The 16994-nt window shown below is 42.3% G+C and overlaps 1 long non-coding RNA gene across 1 annotated transcript; it reads right to left on the reverse strand.

The window, feature by feature from the left end:
• Positions 1 to 11014: 11014 nt before the first annotated feature.
• Positions 11015 to 13926, reverse strand: LOC134757457 (uncharacterized). Its single transcript, XR_010131442.1, has 3 exons — positions 13823 to 13926; positions 13204 to 13255; positions 11015 to 11996 (listed from the first exon to the last, which is right to left on the reverse strand). It is a non-coding gene; the product is annotated as an uncharacterized lncRNA (long non-coding RNA).
• Positions 13927 to 16994: the final 3068 nt, after the last annotated feature.

The raw sequence follows: 16994 nt of genomic DNA on the forward strand, positions 1-16994 counted from the left end.
TGTAATCCTAGCACTTTGGGAGGTCCAGGCAGGTGGATGACTTGAGGTCAGGAGTTTGATACCAGTCTGGCCAACATCGTGAAACCCCATCTCTACTAAAAATACAAAAATTAGCTGGATGTGATGGCAGGCCCCTGTAATCCCAGCTACTCGGGAGGCTGAGGTATGAGAATCCCTTGAACCTGGGAGGCAGAGGTTGCAGTGAGCCAAGATTGTACCACTGCACTCCAGCCTGAGCAACAGTGTGAGACTCTGTCTCACAAAACAATGATTTTGGAAGAGCAGGAAACTAAACCGAGCAAGCACATTTTGAAAAGAGTCAAATAGAAATAAATAATTTAAACAAATTTCATATACAAGATGTGAGTTAAATATAAAATTAGGCTGAGTTGATGAGAGAATTAGTGAACTGGATTAGTGAACTGGAATTTTCAGCAGAATGAATATAACAAAGAGAAACAAAATAATAGCAATATGAATGTAATTATCTGTATATAAATAATAGAATGACAGGGAATAAAGCACAATTATTTCACTTGAATTCATACAAATAATAAATCACACTAATAAATTAATTATTTACCAACTTCTAAAATTAAAAGCCAGGCATGAACATGGATACATAGCTAGCATATTTTTAATAAATAATGGTAAACTAAACTACCTTCATAACTGGCTGGGCGCGGTGGCTCACGCCTGTGATCCCAGCACTTTGGAAGGCCGAGGCGGATGGATCACCAGGAGTTTGATACCAGCCTGGCCAACACTAAAAATACAAAAATTAGCCGGGCGTGGTAGTGCATGCCTGTAATCCTAGCTACTCGGGAGGCTAAGGCAAGAGAATCGCTTGAACCTGGGAGGCAGAGATTGCCGTGAGCCAAGATAGTGCCACTGCACTCCAGCCTGGGTGACAGAGCTAGAGTCCGTCTTAAAAAAAAAAAAAAAGAGAAATTTTTATTTACGAATGGGAGCATCTTAAGTGTACACTTCAAGAAGATAGAAAAGTTGTCTTATATAAAGTTTAGGGAATCAAAATTAAAGATAAGGAACTTGTGGACACAGGGGACTATGATGCTGGACATGGAACTAAAGAAATCACCAAGTCCTTGGCAGCATAGGTTTCAAAAGCATTTAGATGAAATAAAAGTATAATCAAATTATGTATCAAATTATCTATTTCTTGAATAACTTGATGTCAAAAATATATTTTTCAGGTAATTATTTTCATAATTTATTTAAAATCTGTGATATTTATATTGCACATTATGCAAAATTTTGATTATTTTTTATCAGACCTAATTAGTATAAAAGGGCTAACAGTGTAATAGAAATTACCCACAAGCCTCTGGAAGCCCACGATGACTGAGTCACAAGCCCATAACAGTGCTGAGGAGGATGAGATGATGAGGTCCATCCATTGCGTGACCACAAAGCAGCTCACCAGCAGCAGGATGGTCTGAGTGGCCCTTTTCTCTGGGGAGGCTCTTGGAGAGAGGCTGATGCTGTGAAGGTATTGGAATCATCTCTGATGCCTGGACAAGAGAATCACCATGTATGCACTTCAGAGCAACATGATTGCTACAAAGAAGACATTTGTAAGCAGTGGCAGCATGAAAGACAGGCTCCGGATGATGTAGCTTATGGAAGAAAGTGAGCAGTATTTACTAATACTTAGCACATCGGTCTTGGTCCCACTAGGAGAAGCCACAGTGGAGGAGAGCAGGTTACTACTGAGAGACAAACTGAGAACCCATAGGAAGAAGAAGGAATGAAAGATGTAACCTGTGAATTTCTGCTTAATCCTTGCAGACCAGGACTTGCTGGGGCTGATGGTGACGGCCTGGAGCACGCTTAGGAGGCAGGTGGTGCAGAAAGAGAGGTCCCTCATCACCCTGTTCATGTAGAAAAGCATCTTACACTTAAAGTCATTTTGAAAATTCAGTGACTCAAAAATGTCTTCAGACACAAGAACACAATCGTGAGCAGCATCATGATATGGACAAAGGCCAAGTGACTGGTAGTCTGATCAGTAGGCTTAAGCCTGTGATCCACAAGAACTGTGAAGATGCAGAAGAAAAGGAGGAAGGCATTGGCTGAGACTCCAATACCAGCTTGGGAAAAGAAGACACTTTTAATGATAATATAGGTAGCAAGTGTGTTCATCTTAATGGAAAATAGGAAGCATTTTGTATATCTGAAACAAAAACAAATAAAACTCCCATCATCAATGTTATTTATTCCGTAGTAAAATTTTCACCAGCATTATTTTATTACCAATAATTTATCTTGGTTAATCTTGAGTATCTCATATAATTTCTTAAAAATATGGCCTGGAAATTATTTCACACACCCAATTATTAATACAATGCATCAAGCACCCACATATGAACAATTAGAGGTATAGTCACATTATCTATACTCCTATACTGCCTAAGAAACATTCATTTAGAAAACTTTAAGATTTTCCTTGATTCAGTGTTAATGACAAAGAATAGTGAGTGCGTGTAAAAATAAATCAGGTGTGTTTCTGCAAGTGAACTGAAGTAAATTTTATGCTAATAGAGGAAGAATAACCAAAAACATTTTGGAAAAAATGACCCATTAAGTGGATCTTATATCATAGTACTCTGACAATTGTTCTCCTTTCTCCCTCATTTAAGTACACTAGCAATTGTGTAGGGCCTACTTTGATAATGCAGGATAATTTCTCTATTATAATTTCAGCTGCTTACTAAAAAAGGTGTGTTTCTGCCAGATCTTCATATGGCCTCCTTCTCCGGTGAGATGCTGGAGGGCATTGGTGCTGAGCCTGGACTGGGGAGGACTATGGTTTTAACATATACTTAAGAATCTAAGTATTTTATAGTTATACTAAAAATTTTTTTTCTTGTCTTTTTAAATTTTAAACTTTTTTTGCCCTCTATGTTTATTTTATGAATCTCACTACCTCACCAAAGAAATAATCATGACATCCAAAAACATTACATAGACTTGGGAGAAACTGAACAGAAGAAAAACTCACAGAAGTCATATGGGTTGTTTGAAAGTAAAAAAGAATTGGGTTCTATCTAACACCATAAATATGTGCAAATCTGAATTTACTCCTCAGATTGCTAGAAGCAGTGAGTTTGTCCTTGGACTTAGGGTAAAGGTCCTGAGAACTCTTAGAGACAGATAATGCAGATCAAGTTCATCTTCCTTATTCTCACTTCATCATAGTTTTTAGTAGTAGAAACCCTATGTCATGTGCACAGTCACAGAAATGTTAGAGAAAACAACATCACTAAATAGAACAGGCATCACAGACTCATCATAGACTTTATGGGCTAAGATCTGATGTCTGAATAAAAATTGTAAAGTAAGACAGAAAGGTACAATACAAATCCAATGCTGTTTTGCATTAGAAAATGTTATGTTGAACAATATAAAGTTTGATAAAACCCATTTCCTCATTTTTATAATACTATTTAATATTTAGCATTGTAATACTTCATGAGTGACCCCATTTTAATATAGGTCTTTGCATTCTGCCTGACATACATTTAAGTATGAATATAGATCACAAAATAGCATCCTATGTTTTATTATAGTAATCAAAGTGTCATATTTATCATCACTTTCACCATATTCTGTGAGCTGCATTATAAAACATATGACCATTCATCAACAGCACAAAGTGATTGTGAGAATTGCAGATGATCTCTTCAGAGGGAGGAAGGTTTGTTTTCAGTGACAATAGTTGGCAACCTGAGAAACACAGCTAGCATCGTCAGGAAAGGGGGTAATCTTTCCCAGCTCGAACGCTTCCAGGAAAATTGTTTGTATAATGTACAAATAGTAAAATAATTATTATGACAAGTTCCAGATACCATTGACAAACTGAAACGCACCTACTACTCACTGGAAATTTAACTTAGTGTAAGGTGCAGCTGAAAGCACAATGCTTACTAACAGCATTCATGATCTCCAGACATTTTATTCTCAGCTCATGTAAGAAAAGCCTAAGCAGAAGTGTAGCTGTAGAGGTAGCAGACAGAAAAACACTGGAGGGGCTACAAATTTTTGGAAACCTTAACATCCTGTGTGCAAGTACATTTTTCTGACCACGAAACCCAAAACATATGAGCAAAATAGAACACCTTTTTTCTCTAAAGTCATGGACGTCTTTTACCATCACACCTTTGTGTATCAAAGTAACAAGAAGATGAGAGTCATGTGAACTGTGTAAAATATTGTATTAGGAAAGGAATGGAGGGCATGTCCTTCTTGCTCAGAAACTCTGAGCAAGATCAGTTCAGATTCATCATCTCAGACATTTCTCCTCTACATGAAATGTAGAGCTCTTAACACGAAATATTTAAAGACAAACTTAAAATTGTCTTGTGTTCAGGAACAGAGGAGTTTTCTACTGATAAAGTTTTTTAAGGTTTGATGCCCACATGAGCCACAAATGGACAATTTCTAACATCATTATTTTATTCCTTTTTGTTTTTAATAGTATCCTAATTTCATCATCTCTGTCTTCCATTTTAGAACATATAGACACTAGAAGGCAATAATCCTACTGAAGTCAGAAAACATTAACTTGTGAATTCAAACATTTAAACTATAATACACTTGTCACTTTTTGTAAATACGTGTTTTGTTGAGCTAAAGCAAGATTTGAAAATTTGAGAAAAAGAATTACTAAGTTTCAAGGATAATTTTTATAAGAGGAAATACTGTCATTCAAGTTTGCAAATTATTATTCTTTCAACACTAAACAATCTCATACAAGCTAATACATAAAACATTTTATGAGTTTTAGACTATTTCCAAAACACAAAATATTAAACTGAATTTAAGAAAATATTGGGGCCAGATATGGTGGCTCACGCCTTTAATGCCAGCACTTTGGGAGGCCGAGGCGGGAAGATCACGAGGTCAAGAGTTCGAGACCAGCCTGGCCAACATGGTGAAACCGTGTGTCTACTAAAAATGTAAAAATGATTCGGGCATAGTGGTGCATGCCTGTAATCCCAGCCACTTGGGAGGCTGAGACAGGAGAATCCCTTGAACCCGGGAGGCAGAGGTTGCAGTGAGCTGAGATCGTGCCATTGCACTCCAGCCTGGGTGACCGAACAAGACTCCATCTCGGAAAAAAAAAAAAAGAAAAGAAAATTTTTGAAATCATTCTTAATATCACCAGCCTCCATGCATACAAGGTATTCAGTCACTTGACAGAGTTATAGCAGACACAGCAGAAGGTAATGTTTTCAGATAGTTTTGTGGTAGAAAAAAAAAACTGTTTATTAGCAATTACGCTAATACAATTAAACATAATGTTCCTTATGGCCATTTGCTAAAATATCATTATTGTAAAATATTTTAAAATTTTGTTTTATCACGTAATTATTCAAACAGTTCTTAAGTATTAGAGATATATTAAAGTATCTTCAAACTTAACAAAATAAAAATATGGCCAGGTGCGGTGGCTCACGCCTGTAATCCCAGCACTTTGGGAGGCCAAGGTGGGCGGATCACGAGGTTAGGAGTTCTAGACCAGTCTGGCCAACATAGTGAAACCCCATCTCTACTAGAAATACAAAAAATTAGAAAATTAGCCGGGTGTGGTGGCGGGTGCCTGTAGTCCCAGCTACTTGCAGGAGAATTGCTTGAACCCGGCAGGCAGAGGTTACAGTGAGCCAGGATCGCACCATTGCATTCCAGCCTGGGTGACAATGCGAGACCTTGTCTCAAAAAAATAAATAAATAAAATTAAAATTAAAATATGATTAAATCATTATAAATTAGCTCATATTTTAATGTCAAGATAAAAATTTTCATAAATGCACAATTTGTTGTAAAATGAGAAATAGTCAAATAAAACTGCAAATAGAGTATAACATTACAAAATTACACATTTTCTTACACAAATCTTTAAGTTTATGTTTTCATAACATATGGTATGTAGAAACACCTACCAGTTAGTTATAATTCAATGAGATACAAGAGCAAAATCATGAGAAAATTACAGACCTCATTGATAAAATTCTGCCTCCTCCAACTTTCCACCTGAGTCTTGAGTATTCATCAGTAATGAAGCTAAGAAACAGATACCGAGGTTTGTCTTGGAATCATTCTGTGTATATGAATTTTTGTCCCTGAGACATGGGTATAAAGAATAAATGCTGTCATTTCATTTCTTTCTGGACTTATTACTGTCATGTCACCTGTAGAAGTAAGACAGTAGGCTCTGGGATTGGTAGAAATGGGAGTCACCAAATAGAAAACTGAACTTACCTAATTCCTGGAAAAGTAGAGTGGCAGCAGCTGGATCCTAAACTTGGTAATGAGTGAGCTCATTTTCTTCAGTAACATTGCCCAGGTGCATTGTCTGGGCTCAGTCCTCATCAATAAAACCAAAATTAAAGAATAATCATAACTTCAGACATTTTTTATTTTTATATAATATTACCAAATGTAGTATTGCTGATTAATAAACAAATTATATGTACATGCAATGAGATGGATAAACATCACAAATATAATGTTACATAAATTCAACCAGATTAAAAATATGCATACTATCTAATCCCATTTATTAAAACTTCAAAAAGCAAACAGCATTCAGTTTCTGTCTTCAAGTAAGGGTGGAATAACTTGTGGAACTAATACATTCACAGAAAACATAAATTCTTGATAAAATATTATATGTAGTAATATACAAACATCCCTCCATGTAATACATATGACATGATAAGGGTAAGAACTGAATGATAATTTTAGCTTGGTCCACTGTAGGGGATATGGGGATTGGAGTTGAGTCCAGCCAAGTTAACTCCATCCTAGAAATATAACAGTACTCTTCAAAAAAACACAATGGAATCCAAAATCTCTACAGCTGTCGTTTATAGTTTCTAGAACACAAGCTTAAAATGTAGAAGATGTATGAAGAAACAGGACAGTGTCACCAATACGCAAGACAAAAAATGGGCAGTAGAAATGATCCCCAAGATATCCAAGATGTTGCAATTAGAAGACAAGGATTTGAATGCAGCAATAATAAATATGTTCAAAGAGATAAATCCTCATAATGAATGAACAGACATCCAACCTTGGTAGAGAAATAGAAATTATAAAATAATTAAATAGAAAGATAACAAAATAAAAAAATACTGCTGAGCTTCTCAGCTGATTAGAAATTGAAGAAATATAGACAGAGCCATAGAAATTATTCAGTCTGAGGAAAATATAAAAGTTTGAAGAAAAATAAACAGAGGCTTAGAGACTTGTGAGATAAGTGAGTCCCACTAGACAGGGCCTGGCACACAGTGCAGCTGACATGTTCCTGCCTGAGCATTTTGGCTCTGGCCCAGTGTTCTTCTGAGAGCTCAGTTCCCAGAGGCAAGTGATAGTCCCTGAGGCTCCCCTTGCAGTCACAGTGGCCGCTACCACTGCTGCCACCAGGCTTGAAAGAAAGCATGGAGCCTGGGCACCTTCATGCACCCAGCAGTGAAATCCATGGCTGGCTTTGCAAGAGGGAAGTGTGAGTGGGTCACATGCCCACAGAAGTCACTCTTCACTGTTCCCACCAATGGAGTGGGGCAAGGCTCACCAGTGACAGCCCTGGAGCACAGCTGCTCTGCCTGCACCCAGCAATTTTGGCTGCTGCCCAGTGGTCTTCTGAGATTCCAGCCTTGCAGAGGTCTGCATTCTGTCCTGGGGCCCCCACTGTCATCACCACTGCTGCCACTGCCATGGCCACTGCTGGGCCAGGCAGGCAATGGTTGACCAGGTACTGTCACACACCCCAATGAAGGATATTGCTGCTGCTGCTGTAGGAGAAAAATGTGAGTGGACAATGTGCCCGGCATCTGCCTGCCTCCACTGCTCCCCCTGAGGGGGCCCTGCCTTCCCTGGGACAGGCCAACAGCACAGCTGCCCTCCTCCCATGTGATGATTTTAGCCATGGTCTGGAGACTTTCTGTGAGCCCAGCCCTCACAGGCCTATGATCTGCCCTTGAGTTCCCACCATCTGAGTGCTCTGCTTGGCCCTGCCTGAGAGTTCTGCTGGTGACCTAGGGACCAGCCTGCTTCTCCATGTCACAGTCAACACCTGCACCCTGAAGACCTGAGGACAAGTGCACTGGCCCAGTTCAGGTCAAGGACCTCCAGGACTCATTCATGCTGTATAAAGGACCATCTAGAAGCCTGAAGATTGGGAGACTGCCTAGCCCAGTCCACCATTCCTGGCACCTTATCACACACCTCAGGGTCTTTGGCTAGGCTGACCCTACCAACTGACACCACCACAGCTGACACTCACCTGCTTGTGGCAAAAGGCAGAGCCCAGCCTCTCTAAAGAAAGCAGCAACGTCTCTGCCTGGAAGATAAGGTGAACCACAAAAATGTCTGTATTGGGCTGAGTTAATAGGTTCTGCCCCATAGCCACTCCCATGGAGAACTGTGGAACAGAAGTTTTCTGTGGCTCTCAGGTACGCTGTGGTCTGGAGAAAGATGACAGTGTCTGTCTGAACTGAGAGTCTTGAGCCCTAGAACAGAAGTTTGATAAGGAAGCAGATCACATTTTTTTTCCTGTATGGGGGTGTCCAATCTTTTGGTTTCCCTGGGCCAGGTTGAAAGAATTGCCTTGGGCCACACATAAAATACAGTAACACTAACAACAGCTGATGAGCTAAAAAAAAAATCGCAGAAAAAATTACGCAATGTTTTAAGAAAGTTTATGAATTTGTGTTGGGACACATTCAAAGCCATACTGGGCCACATGTACCTCGTGGGCCATGGGCTGGACAAGCTTGGTTTAGGATGTGTAGCTGATATATCTCCATTCCCCTCTGCAGCCTCGCCAGGACCTCTCTCAGCCACCCCCAACAGGGCTAGTGTCTGTGCTCATCATTGGGGTATTCATAGATGAGCTTGGTGGTTCATCTCTGCCCAGCTTTGTCCCCTCCTGGGTGAATGGGGAAATAAAGGCACTGGGCTTTTCACAAACCAGCCCATCACCTGAAACAACAAAGAGCATCTCTCATTAAAGGAAGATCAAGTACATTTGCATCAACTTCTGCTACAACTGGCTCTTATCCGTAAGCACTATCTATGACTCATTTTGTTCCTAACATAACCCAGTTCTACATATACTGAGCACATATAACATGCAGGGCACTGTGCTAGATGCCCTGGCCTCGGTAAGCATCACTGTGGGGAAAGAAATTTCCTGGAAAAAAGTGTTGCATTCAAAAAATTAACACCATGCCACTTTTCAAATTGAGGTAAAACTAAAAAGACCTTGTGTTACTCAATAATTAGGGCATGAACAGACTTCTGAATATTCAAACTCACCTAATAATGTCATGAGAGAACATGTCTGACTTTAACCGAAACAAAATACTGTCATTATTCTGAGATTTTGGGTTGGATTTTGTGTGAAAATATGTAATATTTTCATCACTTTGTGATGTGCAACAGGCATACAAAAATACATGCACAAAGTATTCATGCAAAGCTCCATGAATTATTGCAGAGCAAATACACTTGTGTGGCCAAGAAAGAGAACCAGCTTCACTCATGCCCTGGCAATTAGTCTTTCCCTCCCTCCTTCCAATGACAGCTAAGCTTTTAATAGCCTACATTGTACAGTAACTTTGTATTTTTATACAAAATGTTTTATTACAGAAAATTTTAAACATGTACAATGGAAACAAAGTCACCCAACCTCAACAACTACTAATCATGTGCCATTTTGTTTTATCTATACTTCAACCTAGTTCACCCCTACTTTATTATTTTTAGTTCTGTTTTTCATTGTGAGGGCATATGTACATTGAAAGGCATGAATCTTAAATGTACAACTTTGACAGACAAATACCCAATATAACATTCATAACTTTTAAGAATAGAATTTTTCACCATCTCCAAAAAATTCTCTCCTACTCCTTTCTGGGCATTTTTTTCTCCCTCAGAGTTTATTTCTTTGTTGATTTTTTTAAATCGTAGGTTCATTTTGTCTGAAATCATACAATATGTATTATTTTATGTGTAGCTTGTCTCATTTAGCAGGTTCATGAGAATCATCCAGGCTGTGTGCTTCAGTAGTTTGTTCCTTTGTGTTGATGAGTAGTACTTGGTTGTATGAATGCTCTACAATTTGCTCACACATTTTCTTATGAAAAACATTTAGGTTACTTTCCGTTTTGGGTTTTTATGACTAAAAGTTCTATACACATTCTTTTGCAATACTTTTTATATGTAATTTAATTTCTGTATCAGCATTTAAGTGACACCGCTTTGCATTTTTTTATTGATTGGTCCAGAGATTACAATATGCATCTTTAACATATCACAATCTACTTAGAGTTAATACATTTTAATACATGTAAAACATAAAGACTTTCCTACAGAACAGTTCCATTTTCCTCCTTCTATCCTTTGTGCTGCTCTTGTAAATTTTACATTAAACATTACAAATCTCACAATACAATGTTAATTTTTTGCCTTAAGTAATTACTGGTCTTTTAAAAAATTAAGAGAAAATAGTGTTTTGAAAATATTTGGAAGCCAATACTTTGGGGCTATGCAAATACATTTTTTCTCCTTTAAATTTTACCCACAATTTTAAAATTATTTAGTAACTTTTGCCTACAGTTGTTATTACTGGAGTGTTCTTGTAGTGATTTTCTGTTTTGAATTATTCATCTACATTGGTAGATGTAGTACTTGGAATTCTGTAAAGATTTTCTTTCTTCCTCCCCTCCTCATTCCCGCACTTTCTTCCTTCTTTCCTTATTTCATCTTTTCTATATTGGTATGGATGTGTGGATATATATTTTATTATCTGGTTATAATTTAATGCTATCATTATTTATTTTGCTGCTCACATTTTTCCACCTTGGGCCATTGGGAGGTCTTACAGGGTGGCTCCTTTTGACATGCTCCCTTGTATGTTTTTAAAGCACTTTTTGACTTTCTGGCTCTATAAGATACTCGAGGCTCAACTTGTATTTTCTATCTCCCGCCCTAGAATTATCCACTATTACAAGTATCCCTGATTCTTCTTATTGAAGAACAGTATTTAGATACCAAGATCCAAAAGTTAGGTGTGCTCATTGATACTGAAATGTCACTGCTTCTGGGCCCTACTAGCAGACAGGGTTTGGAAACATACAACTAAGGTGTGCACACATATCTCCTTTTCTCTCTCTCTCTCTCTGGATGGATATATTGCAATAGAAATGTTTATTCTGATATTTCCAGCTCCAGATCAGCACAACAAGGTTCATTCTAGCATACTGTTTTTATTTTCAACTTTTTTCAACAAGAGTGAGAAACAGGCACTAATAATCAATCATATATAAATATATAAACTAATATGTAAAGTAGTTTCAAAATTGCTAATCCATAGCTTTACAGGAAAAAAAAACAACTAGAACACAGTGTTGGTGTACAGCTTTTGAGTATTACAGCATTCAATCAAAACACTGTTTTCCTAAGTGACTCAGGTCAAGAATTTTCGTCCCCACCATCTTCAACAGGGTTAGGCCATACATTTGTAGTAAGGTTAAACTCATTTATCACCTACTGCATTTCATCTAAATGTCCCAACTTTCTGGTTATTTTTTCAATTTGCATCAAGGACATTTACTCTTTGTGGTCTACAGTTCAATGTGATATGGCAACTGTTCAGAGTAACATCCACCTTCACAGTACCACACAGAACTGTTTCATTACCCTCCGATTCTCTCATGCTGTCCCTTCATAGCCAATGCCTCCCCTCATCCCACTTTTTGGCATCCACTAATCGCTTTTGATCTTTATAATTTTCTTTTTCTACAATATCATATAAATAGAAACATACAATATGTAGCCTTTTGGATCTGACTTCCTTCATTTATAGAAGTAAACTTAAGATTCATCAGTTTCGTGGTGTGAAGCAATAGTTCCATTTCGTTGTAAAGTAGGATTCGAGTCTATGGCTACATCACAGTTTATTGATCGACCTGTTGAGGGACATCTGGTTTATATTTAGCTTTTTGCAGCATGGCCCTTCCCCAACTTCGAGCCTTCTCAGAGCTGGGCCATGTATCCCCACCCCTCCCAGCCTGCTTCCCCCAAGTGGTTTCTCCTGCGAAGAGGGTCAATGTGCTCCCCCCGGGCCTGGGAACCTTCTGGGCATAGAGGTATCTCCCTAGGGAGCTCCCTCCCACCCAGGAAATCACACTGGGGCAGGCCCAGGACCCAGTGGTAAGTTCAGCTGAATGGATGAGGCAGGACAGGCCTTGGAAGCAGTTTGCTAGGAGGGGAAGCCCAGCTGCCTGCAGAGCTGGGAGACTTAGAGGCAGCCAAGAGGTATCAGCCCACTAGGATCTGAGACCATACCCCACTCTCTGAAGAGCTCCAGGGCCTGACAGGCACCAGGTGAGTGAGGATGGCATCCTGGAGGCCCCACCTCTTCCTCTCCCGGTGTCCAGGGCTGCCACTACCCACTTCCTCACAGCTCAACTTGTGTTTGTTCCTTCTTGGGGTCTGCCTTCCTGCTGGGACTCCTGGGGAGGCTGGCATATCATCCCTCAGGAGGGAGGTGCCAGGAGCCCAGGAAAGAAAAGGGAGGCAGTCCCCCTCCCCAAGTGGGCCCCACTGCCATCCACCCACAGGGACATCCCCATCACATGGAGGAGGACATTGAGGCACAGGTGAGAGCAGTGTGGCAGACACTGGGAAGAGCCACCTCCCAGGGCTCTGGGCTGCCCTCCTGAGCCTCCTGAGGTGGGAGACAGAGACCCCTGGGTGACAGAGACATCTTATCAGGCTGTGGAAGGGACTGTTTTCTAAGACAAGGATACCACAGTAATTCAACTCTGCCCACTGCCAGATGGTGCCTTCTGAAATGTGGCCTGGTAACCCTCACAGCTCAAGTCCACAATAGGAGAAACACCTAACACCTGCCTAGGATGGCCAGGTGGGCAGGGGCAAGCAGAAACTCAGGGTGAGGTCACTGGAGAGTATGGTTTGGGCAGGGTTTGAGGGCTCAGTTGAGGCCAAAAATTCTGATTCCCTCCCGGGGTATGCTCCTCTCCTGGGACCTGCTGCCCTGGTTTCCCCCAGCTCCATTCCCCTAGCTGAGTCCTCCTCACCTCATTTCCTGCTCTCCAGTGTGGGCCCAGGACCCATCCCTGTCTAGTCTGTGTGCCTGGAAGCTGGTCTTACCTGAGTCTTCAGCTTCGTTCTTCATCTTTCTCACTTCCCAAGGATGGAGCACCTGAAATGCAGGAGAGGGTGGGGGTGAGAAGTGGCCCCATGATGGCCCATATCCAGGAGCCTGCTGCTTCTCTGCTGGAATATGTGCCTTTCCCTCACAGGGCTCAGAACCTGACCTGACCCAGGAGAACCCCAGGTGCCTCTCACAGGCTGGGCTGGGGCTCTGTCCTCAACAGGCAGGTGAGAGACCAATGCCTGGTGGACAATCTCCCTCAGGTCACACCAAAGGTCTAGGTCCCAACAGGGTGGAAGAGAGGCCAGGCTATCAAAATGATTTCTAGATCCCTGGCCTGGGCTCTGGGTGGCAGGCTGGGGATGATGGAGGGACACCCATACTGCAGATGGAGAGACTGAGGCCCAGGACTGTGGGGGATCCAGGAGCAGTGAGGAGGCCACGGCTGGACTCTGGGGACTTTGGTGCTGGCCCTCAGTGAGGTGGGCTGCTGTAGATGTGAGGACAGCAGGGCATGTGGCTCAGGTGGCTTCCAAGGAACAAGTGGCTCCACGGTTGAGGGTACCCAGAGGTGAATGCAAAGTTACTTCTCCATGCCAATCTGTCCAAACAAACCTTGAGTTCTTTATTTCTATGGAATTCCTGTAGAATCCTAATGGGCATGACCTTCTGGACCCATTTTCACAGCTCTGGTGCCAGTGGAATTGCACTTGTTCATGCTTCTCCCTATTTTGTTAACGGTGGAAATATTTAGAGACAGGGTGGGTTGGAAAGGTACTGAAATAATGGCTGGGGCCTCCTGGGTGGGTGAGTCAGGGCTCCAGCAGTCTAAGACTTTTTACAATAAATACGTTATAGGTAAAATTAGAAAAAAATAAAAATAAAATGGAAATCATTCTCTTTCTTTGCTCACCATAAAGAGAAATACACAGGGTCTAGACATGTCTGTTGGAGCCAGGCTTGTCCTGGGAAAGTGGGAAGCACTGAGCAGGAGCCCTGGGGATGGAGGGCAGGTGAGATGGGGCTCCCAGGGAGATGCAGCCATGGTCAGGGCCTGGCCCACTCAGGCTGGCAAAGACCTTCTGAAGCCCCGGAAAGATGGCCCAGTACACTGAAGACTCAAGTGGCTCATCTGAGCCAAAGATCTGTCCAGTTGGTGCAGAATCTCAGCAGCCCTGCCAACGAGGGGCCTGATCAGCCCTGAGGATCTTAGTCACTGGAGGCAGGTGGCTGGTGGATGAGGCGGAAGAGCCACCTACTGGGAATGTGGGAGTCCACTACCCGGCAGACTGGAAAGAGCTCCTGCGGGTGTGGACCCTAGCACTGTCAGTCTGTGGGTCTGCCAAGGTGGGCATGCGGACCTCCGTGGCCACGCCCATCTACCAGAGCTTTATCTCCTCGTCTGCACAAGTGTAGGACAGTGGAGACTGGATAGGATTTGAATGGGAGGTCCCCTAAAAAGACAGTGTCATGAGCTTTGGCCTCTCCTCTCCTCCGAGCAGAACAAAATGACCTCCTCTGCCCTGTCTTCTCGCAGCGCCCAGCACAGGAGCAGGACTTTTGGCGGTCACGTCCCTCTGCTCTGCCTCCCCAAACTTGCACTTCTCAGGCAGTACAGAGATCAGGCCGTTACAATCTTGGCACAGCCAGACAAGAAGAGAGGCAGGAGAGGGCCAGGGCGGTGGAGGCGTGGGCTGCACTTCCGCTGGTGCCCCAGACCCAGGCTGCGTTCACAGGCTGCAGTCCAAGGGGTACTCAGTGTGGCTCCCTGCACCCCTCATTGGCCTGGATCATCCGCTGCGGCTGATCATTTCTGAAGGTTTGCGTGTACCATTTCCGAAGGTTTTCAGAGAATCCCTGGTGACCTCTGGCAGGGGGTGGTTATCTGGCGACCACCAGCAGGGCCTGTGGCCTTGCCCCCAAGCAGCACCCAGCAATCCCCGTGCCCACCCAGGCACTAAGCATTTGCGGCGGGCCTCTTTCTGGAAGCTCGCCTTCTCCTGCTAGCCCTTCCTCTTCCTCACCCCGGTACTTCTGGCCATCCTCCTTGTCATCACAATGGGACAACTGGGTGCTGGAGACTCAGAAATCACTACGCAGACCTGCAGTCCATCCCAGGCCTGGCCAACAGGGCATCGACTTGGGGAGAAAAGTTGTCTTCCGCCTCCTAAAAGACCAGAACAGATCTGCGTACCAGTCGTGCCCCAGTGCAGGCTGTAGGCACAGCTCACGATAAGACTGGAAGGTGCGCGCTCCCTGGTCCACCCTTTTTTCCTGGAGGCTGGGGCTTGCCTGGCCAAGGTCGTCCTTCATGACAGGGAATCAGAGCTTTGCGTGGCTGACTTACCCCGCTGGGGCAGCGCGGGAGAGAATCGCTGCTGAGGCTTTCCTGCAGGCTGCAGTGACTGCCCCTTTAGGTTCCCCACAAAAACACTACCCCTGCAAGTAATCCACTGTGTCCTGCTTGCCAGCCTAGGCTTACTCATCATCTGTGATTCCAGAGAAAACAATCTACAGTGGAATGACGAAGTTCTAGAAAGAGGAAAACACAAACAATCTGTGGAAAGTCCGTTTGTCATCTAGATTTTTAAAAGATACACATTTTCCCTTCTTGTTATGTTGAGTAGTGCATGAAGCCGATATAATAGACGTACAATTCACACTATAGCTGACTGCAGGGTGAATTCTTATTCTAAGGTACTTTATGGTCTCAAATTTGTTCCCACCCCCAGAATCCCCCTAAAAGCAAGTATTTATTATCATTGAGAGTGGATGAAGAAAGAAACTAGCTAGGCTGATAGAGCAAAGAGTCCTCAGCAGAACTTCTCTTCTAACAAAAACCAGCCCGAGAAATCACTTCTCTTTAACAAAGAACGGCCTGTAAGATCAGGCTGCAATCACAGATAAGGAAGCTGAAAGCTTGCATTGACAGGGATGCCTGCAGCTGCACCCACCACCTTGGGCCAGACACATGCAACATGAGGGGCTCCACCCCTCTTTTTTGCACGTGCGTAGTATGAAAGAGATGACCAACTTGTAGTAGCTCAGACTAAGAACCCGCCTGCATAATAAAAGGGTGGGATGTGGGCTGTCAGAGATTTGTGCTCTATACAGCTGACATGCCTGGTCCTAACTGGTTTTTCACACCCTATGTGGATAAAATATTCCTTCCCACTAGCTCACGTATAAAAACCCTTGCCTTTTACTGCAGAGTGGCAACCCTTTTTTAGGACCCCTCTCTGCAGCAGAGAGCTATTCTCTTTCACCTACTGAATTTCTGATCTAACCTCACCCTTGGCATGTCTGCATTCTTGAGTTCCTCAGTTGTGAGACCAAGAAGTTCAAGTGTCACCCCAGACAATGAGGCTGCTCAACTATCACTTGTCTCATTGACTGTTGGTACATGGAACCTTCAATGAAAATGTGTCCAAAAGGACATTTCAGAAAGTGCTCTATTTTCCAATCTTCAAACAATGTGGGAAACTATCCTTGATGTATTAAAAACTTTTGGCTGAAATGCACAATTTCTAACACAAAATGAATGCTATAAATTGTTTGATATATGTATATTATGGCCATCTGGACATCATCACACACCGCCAAATTTAGTAAGAGGGACTTGAGAACTCATGGCAGTTAGGAAGCTTAACTTCTGCATACTGTCACTTATGAAAGTTAGTTCTCCCTGCATTTCTCCAAAGCAAACTTGAAATGTCTATCTTATATAAAATTTCTATATAATCCCAGTGAGGGTCACCCTTCTGGCCCTGCCCACAAAGCACTGGTA

This window comes from Gorilla gorilla, chromosome 18 (genome assembly GCF_029281585.2).
Source record: "Gorilla gorilla gorilla isolate KB3781 chromosome 18, NHGRI_mGorGor1-v2.1_pri, whole genome shotgun sequence".
Taxonomy (NCBI): domain Eukaryota; kingdom Metazoa; phylum Chordata; class Mammalia; order Primates; family Hominidae; genus Gorilla; species Gorilla gorilla.